This window comes from Heptranchias perlo, chromosome 16 (assembly GCF_035084215.1).
Source record: "Heptranchias perlo isolate sHepPer1 chromosome 16, sHepPer1.hap1, whole genome shotgun sequence".
In the NCBI taxonomy this organism is placed as follows: domain Eukaryota; kingdom Metazoa; phylum Chordata; class Chondrichthyes; order Hexanchiformes; family Hexanchidae; genus Heptranchias; species Heptranchias perlo.
This window is the reverse complement of record NC_090340.1, coordinates 12659038-12671081: the sequence shown is the minus strand read 5'-3', so window position 1 is coordinate 12671081 and position 12044 is coordinate 12659038. Positions and strand designations below refer to the sequence as shown.

The 12044-nt window shown below is 42.2% G+C and overlaps 1 protein-coding gene across 2 annotated transcripts in view; it reads left to right on the top strand.

Moving 5' to 3' along the window:
- Positions 1–7075: 7075 nt before the first annotated feature.
- LOC137333488 (RNA-binding Raly-like protein) overlaps positions 7076–12044 on the top strand; it is a 1248502-nt gene continuing 1243533 nt past the window's right edge. For both annotated transcript variants that reach the window (XM_067997653.1, XM_067997655.1), the window contains exon 1: positions 7076–7134. The gene's annotated coding sequence lies outside the window, so the exon portion shown is untranslated. The remainder of the gene's footprint in view (positions 7135–12044) is intronic.

Here is a 12044-nt window from a genome sequence, read left to right as displayed (position 1 = left end):
AATCTGAATACACAATTAGCCACTGCAGAGCACTGTGATCCATTGCAACCTGAAATTGAGTTCCCTCCAAGAAGGGCTTAAAATATTCTACCAGCCAAATAACCACCAGGCACTCATTTTCAGTTTACACTCCATCTTTTTCTTTACTCATGTGTTGTCATTGAACCAGGACTGCTTCAGGAGCCAAATCGGATGCAGTCGTGTGTACTTCAAGTTGTCCTGTGTAATCCAGAAGGCTTAGGAGAAGTGTTGTACACAGGAACTTTTCAAAGCAGGAATGCAGTTTTGCCCTCCGTAAATCATGCAAATAGAGTATCCCTTTGAGGCAATGCAATTAGTGATTCTCTATTAATGCCATAGTCTCTAATAAACTTTTTATCCTGCCATTCTGAGAAATGTCCACAGGCCCAAGGCTGGCTCAATAATCTCATTGCCAGCGTCTTCCCAACAAGTTAGCAGACCAATACTCTTTTTTCCAGTTATTCGCAAAAAGGGTTTGAAGCAACAGGACAAGGCATCAACAGAATATGTATTCATTCAGTGTGGTTGTCAGAAAACAGAGTGGAGAGTTCATGTAGGAGTTTCAGCAAATCACTTTTCTCTTAACACATTGCCTGAGGCTTGTTTCGCAATTAATTCAAACTGTCCTTCAACATCTTAGGGTATTATCATGACCCCAAATAATTGGCTAACTTTGTATCTCCCCTGTCTGCTGCAGAGCAAACACACCCAAGGGGTTCTGTGGTAATACTATCAGTTGTTCAGTGGATCTATGTACAGGTTTCTGTTTTCTGAATCCTGCCTCTGAGGAACTTTCCTTTCACTATGGACATCTAGGGCCTGATTTTACCAGGCCTGCGGGTTTCCGGCGGGTTGGGTTTCGGGTGCGTGGCCTCCGCGCCCAGTGAAATTAGTGGGTTGCCCGCACGATCGTAGCAGGCAACCCACTAATTGGAGCCACTTCCCTGCTCCTCCGGGGTCCGCGCTGCTGGTCTGCGCGTCGGGCGGGCTACGCATGCGCAGTACGATCTGTCAGCTGGAGGCTCTCTCGTTAAAGGGGCAGTCCTCCACTGACAGATGCTGCAACCAATGGAACAAATTACAGCATGGAGCAGCCAAGGGGGAAGGCTGCTCCCAGTTTAATGATGCCTCACTCCAGGTATCATCAGATGGGGTGAGGAGGAGGGGGAGGACACAGATCTTCCACCTGGCGGTCGGGAGGAAGCGGCCTGCCTCTGCCACCAAGAAGGCCTGGCTCGAGGTGGCAGAGGGGGTCACCTGCGCCACCAACATATCGCACACCTGCATACAGTGCAGGAGGCGCTCCAATGACCGCAGTAGGTCAGCCACAGTGAGAGAACGTAGTCTTTCCCCTACACTCCGTCTGCCACAACACTGCCCCCACCCCACATCTCCTTCGGCACCGCCAACACCACTCTGTCACATCACCCCTCATACCCACTCAAACCCCATCATCATCTTACCTGCACCTACTCACCTCGCGAGTACTCACCCCGCCACTAACACGCAACCCAATCCTCATATAATCTCATGGCTCTATCCCATACGCACCCTCTTGTGCATCTCCCTCACGGCCAGCCTCACTCAACCTGCCACCACCTGTGCTGCAGCCACAGGGCATGCATCACATATGTGCAGTAGGCAGCGTAAGGCAAACGTGTCGTGAGCATGAAGGGAATGCACAAGGGTGTTTGAGGGTTTGTCATGGGTGTTACCTATATTGAATTTCAGAACAACTCACATCACACATTATATTGGCACCACCACTGCCATGTCTCCGCGAATCCTGTCTGTTTTGTGCAATAATGCCCGCTCCTGGGTATCACTATGAGGACCCACCACTGATGCCACCCATTGTGTTACTGCAGAGTAGGTGCAGGTGTATTTGCAGGGCTCTTCCGCGCAGACGACTGAGAGACATCGGCGGTGTACCCGGCTGCACCCTGGAAGGATGCGGAGGAGAAGTTGTGGAGGGCAGTGGTGACTTTGGCAGCGACAGGTAAGCAGATGGTGCTGGGGCCAGCCAGGAGCAGCTCGGCATGAAAGAGGCTGCAGATGTCCACGACTACATGTCGAGAGAATCTGCAGCTCCGTGTGCACTGCTGCTCAGAGAGGTCCGGGGAGCTGCGCCTCGGTCTGTGGACCCTGTGGCGAGGGTAGTGCCCTCTGCGACGCGTCTCTCTCTGCGGTAGCCCTCCCTCCTGCTGTACAGGTGGATGTGTCACAGCACTGGGTTGTGGAGCTCCACGTGTCAGAGGTGGACGGCGTGGATGGCGAGGCTGGCAATGTTGTGCGCCCTCCGAGGAAGTCATGACTGCAGCTACGGCGGCCCCCATCCGCAATATGTACATCTGAGGGGGTCCGCAAGGTAGGCACATGTCTCCGGACCCCGGGGTGAGTGTGCAGGTTGGTGACTTTGACCGTCAGGAGGGGGGTCACAAGTGACAGAGCGGCCTCCTGCAATGGGTGAGGGTCTCCCCGCCCCACCTGTCAAATGGACCTTTGCAGCTGCCACAGGCTGACGGCTGCAACACGTCCAGTTCAACTAGGACTGTTTCCCCCAGTGTGTGAAACAGTCCCATGTTTCTCCAAAATCACACACAGTCCCTTAATCAGGTCAGTTAATGACCTGAACAAGCAAAATAAATGCACTCAAGTGGCACCCCGCTGGCTTTAATTGCCTGCGGGATTCCCACCAGCGGGGGCTGCGCTCGCACCCCCGCACGCCATCGGGGAACCCGGAAGTGGTCGGGATCGTGGCGCGATCCGGTCCCGCACCTGGATTTCGGGATTTTCGGGGCCCCCCCGCCGAGAACGCACCCGGTAGCGGGTGCTAAAATCGGGCCCCTAGCATGTGCTATCAAATTGCACCTGGTCTTCTGGGCCAATCATGACCATATACTAAAAAATGAAATTGCAGCCGAGCAGGAAAGATGCTAACAAATTCTCAATTAATAGATATCCCTGGGTGAATTTTTCCCACTGACATTCAAATGTTATGTTAATTACCCCAATGGGTCTGGCTGTTACAGAAATTGCCATTACAATGGCTAGACCTATACAAAATCCAATGATCAACCTGGAATACTGATCACTTCTGCCCTCAACACAGAGAATGTGACACACATGTCCGATGAGACTGTGAATTGCATATTATTAATGTAGACAATCAGATATGAACCCCTTTGTCAAATCATCTTTATCCCTGAAGATGGCAAACAAATAGTAGTCATTCTGTTCTGTTCCTGTCTGATTGGTGACAGTTTTTTTTAATCGGTCCCTATCCCTAGAAACCCCTAAAGGTTGCCTTCCCTTGTTGGTAGATTTCCTAGCTGTAATTAATTCTTCCTTTTTAGAAATCCTGTTTCTGAGGAGTTGCAATGTGGACAAGTATGGATTGTGAAGATCGGTGCACTGTAGCCAGAACGTTTCAGCTGACAGTCCTTTGCTATAAATGTTGACATTCCTCAGAATGTTCCCATGCCTAGGGCCTCAAATCTGCAATATTTTGTGTGCAGTTGTAAAATCTACAGGCCTCTGCAATTTCAAATTTCACTGTAAGCTTCCTCAGAATGATTGAGATTTGATATGAGTCTGCAGGATTTGATGACAAGGGTCTGAACTGTGCTACCATGGAGAACATATATGTGGGCAATGACTCCACAGGCCATTGCTTTTTAATTAGGATATCTTTAGGATAAGGCCATCCATTCCCAGGGTCAGAATCATTGTTATCTTCCCCACCATTTCCTTATATGCCAACATCTGATTCACTCCATCACTCAGAGACTGTGCTCCATTTCTGGAAAATGTAGTGAGCTTTTCCTTTCCTATATTTATATCTGACAAAGTGATTATCTGGAGAAGGTACTGATGAGGGTGAGCAAAATGATACCCAATCTTAGTGATCAGGATAGGATCAAGGAGTTGGGTTATTTTCATCAGAGAAACTCCAGCTTAGAAGGGATATGGTTGAGGTTTTTTAAATAATTAAGAGACTAGGTTCTATGGATACATAGGTATGGTCGATCCAGAGGGATGCAGATAAAATAACAAGATAAATATGGAAGAGAGAGGCCACTCAACCCATCTCAGCTTATCCATCCAGAATGACCCTAAGGTGCAGAATTCGATTGGTTCTGAAAAGATTCCAGGTTTTTTGCTTCCATTGCTCAATCTAGGAGTCCATTCCATGTGTTGATCATTCTTTGTCTGAAAAAAAACTTCCTGATATCAGTTCTAAATTTACCTTTACTAGTTTAAGCTCTCACAATTTAATTTAATTTAATTTTCTGAATTTATCTTTTCTATACCATTTACAATCTTGCATACCTCGATAAGATCAGCTCTCAGACGTCTCCTTTCAAGACTGATAAGCCCACATTTCTTCAGTCTTACCTCATAACTAAGATCCCTAAGATTGTGTATCAGCCTCATGGCTCTTTTCTCCATTGACTTCAGTTCCTGATTGTCTCCCTGTGTTGGTGGCTAGAACTGGACACAGTACTCAAGGTGTGCTCTGACCAGAGCACGGTACAGTTTGATCGTGATTTCCTCTGACATGTACACTACTGTTAAGAAAGAACTTGAAAGCGAGAACTTGCATTTATATATCACGACCTCAGAACATCCGAAAGCACTTCACAGCCAATGTAGTACTTTTGAAGTGTAGTCGGGCTATGGACTGAAGTAAGATTAATGGGTTTGTAGTTGCCTGAATCTGATTTGGCAACTTTTTCGAGCTTGCTGAACAGTAGTAGGAAAAAAATTAGGGTAGGTTGCTTAAGATCTGGTCCAAGAAGTTGGTTTTGAGGAGACTTTTGAAGATAGGCAGAGAGGTAGTAGAGCAGAGAGTTTATGCAGATAGCTCCAGCGTGTAGGGCCCAGACAGCTGAAGGCTCTGCCACCGATGGTGGCATGAAGGGTCACAGGGATGTTAAAAAAAAGCCAGACTCAGGAAAAACAGAGAACATGCACTTATGTAGGGTTGGTGGAATTTTCAGTGATAGGATGGAACAAGGCCATGGGTTGATTGGTAAATGTGGCTACTCTGTGAATTAGTGTCCCCAGTTGAGTTGGGCATACAATAATCCCCTCTGTCTTCAGCAATATAACACACTTCCCAAACTCTTGGGGCAGTTGTTCATTAATGGAATTATTAAAGCTATTTTAAAAACATATATTTAATATGTATGCTTAGAAATCTTCATTAGTTACTTGTTCTTTGGAAGCATATTTTATGTTTTCGGATTTCACTTGGATATTTTTATCATGATATTTTTATCATGTCCAGTGCCAAGAACCACAACTTGCACTGCCTATGAACTGTGCTGTGACGTTACATGCTCAATATCTGATAATGTAGTGAGCCCAAGATTTAAACAAAAACTTTTGTACTGTATGTACCTTACTGTGTCTTGAACTCTTTTGTGACCTTCTAGACTTTAGGAAGCATTGAACACTCTATCAGACTGTGATTTAGATTATACCACCATGCTGTCAAACATCCCTGGGTATACTTTCTTGCACCCTTTGAAGTTCAGTCCTGAGATACAGGAAAACTGACAGTCAGAACTCCATTATGTTAACAATTCAATAGGCTGATTATTATGCGTACAGCTGACAGGAATATTTTCAAAGGCACCCATTCAAATTCCCCAATTGGCCCATTCCCAACCGAATATCTGCCAGATACAAATCCCCTTGTCACCAAGTTGGAAAACTCTTTTGGATTCAATGGATCCTCCACAGAACAAAGCAAGCAGATATATTGACACCTAAAACAAAAAGCAAAATACTGCAGATGCTGGAAATCTGAAATAAAAACCTCTGTGACTCCATATTTTAGCCATTATCATTAAATTGGAACCTTGTCAAAAGTTTTCTGAAATTAAAGTATAGCATCAACTGCATTTTTGTTTTGTGGAGAGCCATAACTCTTGATTCAGGACAAATTCCTTGTTATGTCTTTTGGGGAGAACTATTGATAAAATGAGGGTTGCCATCCCTCCCAGATTGTCCAGGAGTCTCCAGGAATGGAAAATGAATCGCCCAGGCACTGCTGCTAGAAATCCAGGAAAAAAAATTGCATTTTGCATTCGTGGTTTGCGCCATGTTCTTCGCCTGCTCACAGGCGGCCTCTCAGTTCTCAGGACTTCTTTTGCCACAACTGCTAGCGCAAAACTGTAAGCCCAAGACACCCAATTACAAGGTACCCAAGCTTTATAATGCATTTGCAAACTGCAGGCAATTGTCAAGTGATCGGATGTCATGTGATTAAACCATCGGGTATATGTCCAACCAGAGATGGCAACCCTATGCCTACTCCAGTTGCATTACATGGGGAAAGCCCTGGAAATCCTGGGGCAGTGTAGTGGCAGTGGAGCACTTATGTAACAGATGGTCTGCACACCTACTTTCCTCTTCGCTGGTAAGTGCACCTAGAAACTGTGTGTTCCCCAGGTAATACAAAGAGGAAAATCTCCCCCATAGACTTTATTATGATCAGAAACTACCAATTCAGCACAGTATACTTTAGAGGTGTACAATATTTGTAAAAGAAAGTATTTGTCAAAACCTTTTCCCCTTTTTTCCCCTCTATTTGCAACGCAGTAAGGAATATCATATTTGAATGTATAATTACCGCATCCTCACGTTACATCACTGTGATGATGCAAACCACATAAAACTATTCTTTTCTTCCCTCCCCGTGAAAACTGGCAAAATACTTTTCCAGAAGATAGTCTCATTTCCAACATCTCGCTTTGAACAGAATGTGACACTAACGATGTCAATCCTGATGAGAAAGATCTGAAAGAAAGAAAAACATCAGAATGATTTGAAGATCTGTCACTGTTTTTGTGACCGTCAGTCTCGCCAGTCTCACATCCTGGCAAACGCTCCATCAATGTATCACAAAGCCTCAGCAGACATGCGCAAAAGTATCAGTTCCACCTGCTTCACGCTTGTGACGCCACGCATCGATGTTGTACGGGTGCCCGGAGAGATTGTAAAAATGAGTCGCCATTTTGAAGGTTGCGCTTGTTACAGTGTGTGCTTCATACAATACACAGTAACCAGTCAGTCTGTACTAGATACTAAAAACCCGTGCTGGTGAGTAGCAGACAGCTGAAAAATCAAACAAAACTCGCTTCTATTTTTTCCTCCTTTTTTTCTTGTATTTATTGATATAGTAGTGTATTGAATCACTTTTTGCTTTTTTTTTTGCCTTTACTGAAATATTAAACGGGAGAGACATAACGCTTTTTAAAAAAATATTTTTAAAGGAACATCTTGCCAGCATGGTTAGAATCCAATATTTTTCTGTTTATTTTTGATGTGACAGGAAAGATGTGTGTCCGTGCATAAATTTATTTCATAAAATATAAATTTACTGCACATCAGTGGGACTGAGGCGCGATGCAGTGTTTGGGAAACAGTTGTATTGCAACCTGTATGTGTATATAATTTAAGTGTCCGACGCTTTTGCACTTTTCTGAAATTCTTTCCGCCGATGGTTTCCAAAAAAGGTGGAAATTTTAAACAATTCTGTGTTTTTTTTCTTCCATAACTGCTGTATTTTAGCTCTGTGTTGCTGCAAAAGTATTTTTTGTGTAGAATTGTGCATAACTTTTTGGATTTTTTTTTTGAAGAGGAAAAACTTGTAAGAAGATTTTTAAAAATTTACTTTTTATCATTTGAAAATGTTGGGAATGAATCATTTGGTAGCTTACTGCCTAAGAGACTCGTTGAAAGGTGCTTTTTAGCTGATTTGAAAGGTATTGGGATTGCCTTTTTGCTCCTACATATGTGTAGAGGAGTTCTCCCTTTTTTTCTTTTTGCTGTGGATTTCCCTCGCCTTGGATGAATGTTTATCCGTTGTAGAACTCCTGGTTTTTCTTGTTTCTTTTCACTGGGATCTCACTGCTGTCAAAAACTCTTCCGGATAAAAAAAAAATTGAATTTATGTGTAAAGGAAACATCACCTTAAGTAAACTGTACAACTCATCCTCCATTGTACATCAATTGACCGTATATGGGGAATGAAAATAAAGGAATATGTGATTCTCATTACATTGGAGCTGTGTTATCATTTAAGGATTTAATGATTCCGGAATAGGATGCCTGCGGTCTAACGGTACTTTTTACAAAATAAGTTAAAATCTTGGTGTAGTTAACTTTAAAATGTAATAAATAAAATACAATATTGAGACAAGTTGCGTTATTTCGTATATATTTTAGTCCGTTTCCTAATAAGGGGAGAAATGCGCTTGTTTTGAAACATAGCTTAAAAACCTCCCCAGTAAAGGGTTACGATTTCAGATTCAAGTGTTTGCAATTGAACGGGGGAGGCTGCAATTATCGCGATTAAGGTGGCTGGTTGTAATTCAGATTCTATTTAGTCTATTAACGTACCCGTATGTTACGATAATGTTATTTGATGGTACTGGATTGTTTACCAAAGAGCTGGATTATAGATCAAGAATCTTTCGTGACCCTGTGCAACCGAAAATCAGTCATGTGTTTCTACTATTTATCGATTGTCACTTTTTAATGCTTTGGGCACAGTGCAACTTGCTAAACATCTATCTTGGCAGTTTTTTTTGAATATACGCAAATTGCAGAAAGCTACCAGGTCCCTTGGTAAATACCTTAACAGTGGTTCTGGATGTAATGTAGTTAATTACCACACAGAGCTTGAACCTACTCCAATTGAGAACAACTTTACATTTGCAAACCTTCAAAAGACCAATAGGAATAAATGTACTTCCTTATCTTTACTGTCTAAAAGTGTAGTTTTGTTGAGAGGAAACCGGTAAATTTTGCTTAATTACACTTGTTAACGGGAAGTACAATTATATTGGGAACTATTGCATTTAATTACCCATTCTGGATAATTCAGAAGTTTAGCTTTTTTGCGCATCTTAATTATATTTAGGGCTAAATGCGATTAAGTATATCAAATTCTTCAATAATTATACATCAAAACAGGGCTCTGTACGCTTCATTATTAATGAGAAGCAGTGATGATGCAGTACTATGTGTGTGAGATATCCAGCCCGTTAGCGGTTTACACAGCAACTACAGTGCACTGTATACCAGTCAACGTTATCTGACTCCCTTTTTCTCTGGAATTTTAATAGTTCAGCGTTTCGCGTTATGAAGGAGCATTGAAAAGGTAGGTTTTTATATCAGAGTTTGGTACTTGTACTTTTTTCCCTTCGTCGTGAATTGCTTATTATATAGGGAATCTTTTTATTTTCAATTTTTTAATGATGCTCTTCACAAAAATGCGTTCAGCATAACAAAAATTAGGGTCTGTGATACATTGTGATTGATACCAGTTAGCTTTGGAGGTGGATTACTATTTTTCTCATTTCATTTTGGCATGTGCATGGCTTGCAATGCGTCCTAGCAGCTGAGATTTGTATAAAGGAGGTAACTAAACATTAATTGTATTGACGTAAAGTTTTCTTGGAAGTATTAGCTGGTGAAGTGTTAATTTTTAAAAAATCTATTGAATTTTTCAGATGAGTATTTTTATTTAATCTTTAGAATTTTCAGTGATATGTTTACATTGCAGACATTCTTACAAGGTGATAGATGCCTGGCAGAGAGTTATAAAACTTGAGTGCTTCTAATAACATTATAATCCAAGAAAACAATTTGAGCATCCCTTAAACTGACCTCTAACAGAACTGTAGGAACCATTAAGGCAAGTACATCTTTGGTCTTAACATTTTTTTGAGTGAAACTGGCCCTTTATATCTCTTGAATGAGCTGCTATACGTCCTGTATGAAAGTAAGTGCTGCGTGTATGCTGGTATTACCTGGCAGGTATGCAAAAGAATTACAAGATCTGGTTTATGGCTAAATTCAATATTTACAAAGTAGATCCAAACAAAAAAAATCTATGGCAAAGAAAGTATGAGGGGAAACAAGCTAAATTTGAAGAGAAATTATGTATTTTAAAAAAAATTGAAATCAAGAAGTTTGGAAGATAACACTGATAAGGAATAGTGGGGGAAAGAACTATTGAATTAATTATTTGGTGAAAGTCTAAAGTAAGAGGGGGAAAAGGTAATGTAAACCTGAGAAGGGAGGTGAGACTATTTTGATCTAGGTGTACCACTTTTGAAATGTTTCCCACAGCTCTGACTTTAGAAAACAAAGTTGGTTTGTTGATTTTTAAAAGTTTTACACTGTAGCTCATGAGTTGAGCATGGCAAAATGTCAAGATGCAGGTGAAAAGATAATAACAATGTAACAATGGAAGTTGCATGGCAGACTAAATATACTAATTCCATTATAGATTTTTTTTAAAAACTGGGAAAAAGTGCAATATGCAATATTTAATATGCTAAAGATGAACAATTATAGGCATTGTTGGCATTAGTAAACCACAGGATATCCATTTTACAAAAAATCTACATAATTGAATCATAACAGCACAGAAGGAGGCCATTCAGCCCATCGAGCCCATGCCGGTTCTTTGTAAGAGCAATCCAGTTAGTCCTATTCCCCTGCTCCATCTCCGTAGCCCTGCAAATTTTTTCCCTTCATGTATTTATCCAATTCCTTTTTGGAGGCCACAATTGAATCTGCTTCCACCACCCTTTCAGGCAACACATTCCAGATCATAACTACTCGCTGTGTAAAAAAAAAAGTGATACATATTTTGCAATATGCTTTGGCAATCTGCAAATCAAACTGCAGTGTACAATATTCAGATCAACTCTCCTATACTCAAAATTACTGCAGTAAATTTTGCTGGTAACTCTTAAATTGCTGTGGAAGGAAGATTTGTGTACTGCCCTCAGTGTATCAGTGCACTACCCTGTACTGTAGTTGAACATGAGTTTATCAAAAAAAAAATTGGAAATTCATGTAGAACAATCATGAGGCTTTCTACAGGAGGTTCATGTGAAGGCAAGTGGTCTTGCCAGAAATAAGGTGAGATCTGTGAACAACTTGGGTTTGCATTTTTCTGGTGCACCTTCTAGTGCCTAGCTTTAGAAGCAGTGGCCAAGGAAAAGGCCACCTACTTGATTGTTCTCACAGTTCAGCAATGATGTATGGCATGAGTTAAATTTGGGAGGAGGCATTGTGCAAACTAATAGAATGGAGGCAGGGTAAGTTACTAAAAGTTGCATTTATATAGCGCCTTTTAATGTAGCAAAACGTCCCAAGGCGCTTCACAGGAGTGCTATCAAACAAAATTTGACACCGAGCCACATAAGAAGGTATTAGGATAGGTGACCAAAAGCTTAGTCGAAGAAGTAGGTTTGAAGGAGGAGAGAGGTGGGGAGGCAAAGAGGTTTAGGGAGGGAATTCCAGAGCTTAGGGCCTAGGCAGCTGAAGGCACGACCGCCAATGGTGGAACAACGAAAATCGGGGATGCACAAGAGGCCAGAATTGGAGGAGTGTAGAGATCGCGAAGGGTTGTAGGTCTGGCGGAGGTTTCAGAGATCGGAAGGGGAGAGGCCATGGAGGGATTTGAAAACAAGGATGAGAAGGCGTTACCAGACCGGGAGCCAATGTAGGTCAGCAAGCACAGTGGTGATGGGTAAATGGGACTTGGTGCGAGGTAGGATACGGGTAGCAGTATTTTGGATGAGTTCAAGTTTATGAAGGGTGGAAGATGGGAGGCCAACCAGGAGAGTATTGGAATAGACCAGGGGTTACATTAAAGACTTGTTGGATAGGAGTCCCAACGTAATTTACAGCTTGTTAAAGTTTTTATTGCAGTGCTGTGAAAATTCCCTTTTCTGCCTGTCCCCCCAAACCCCCACAGACATAAACAATATCGCAGCAGTGCGTTTTGGGAACTCTTTCGCAAATAGACGTTCTATAAGTGAACTGATGCCAGAAGCACGAGCAACTTCGGTGACCTTCTGCAGAGCCTCATGGAGCGGAAAATCCTCCATAATGAGGTGTTCTATCAATCATGTGAGCATACGTTGAAATACGTTCTGGAACATATTGAGACAAGAAGGGGATGCAATCAAAGTCCAATGCTTTAA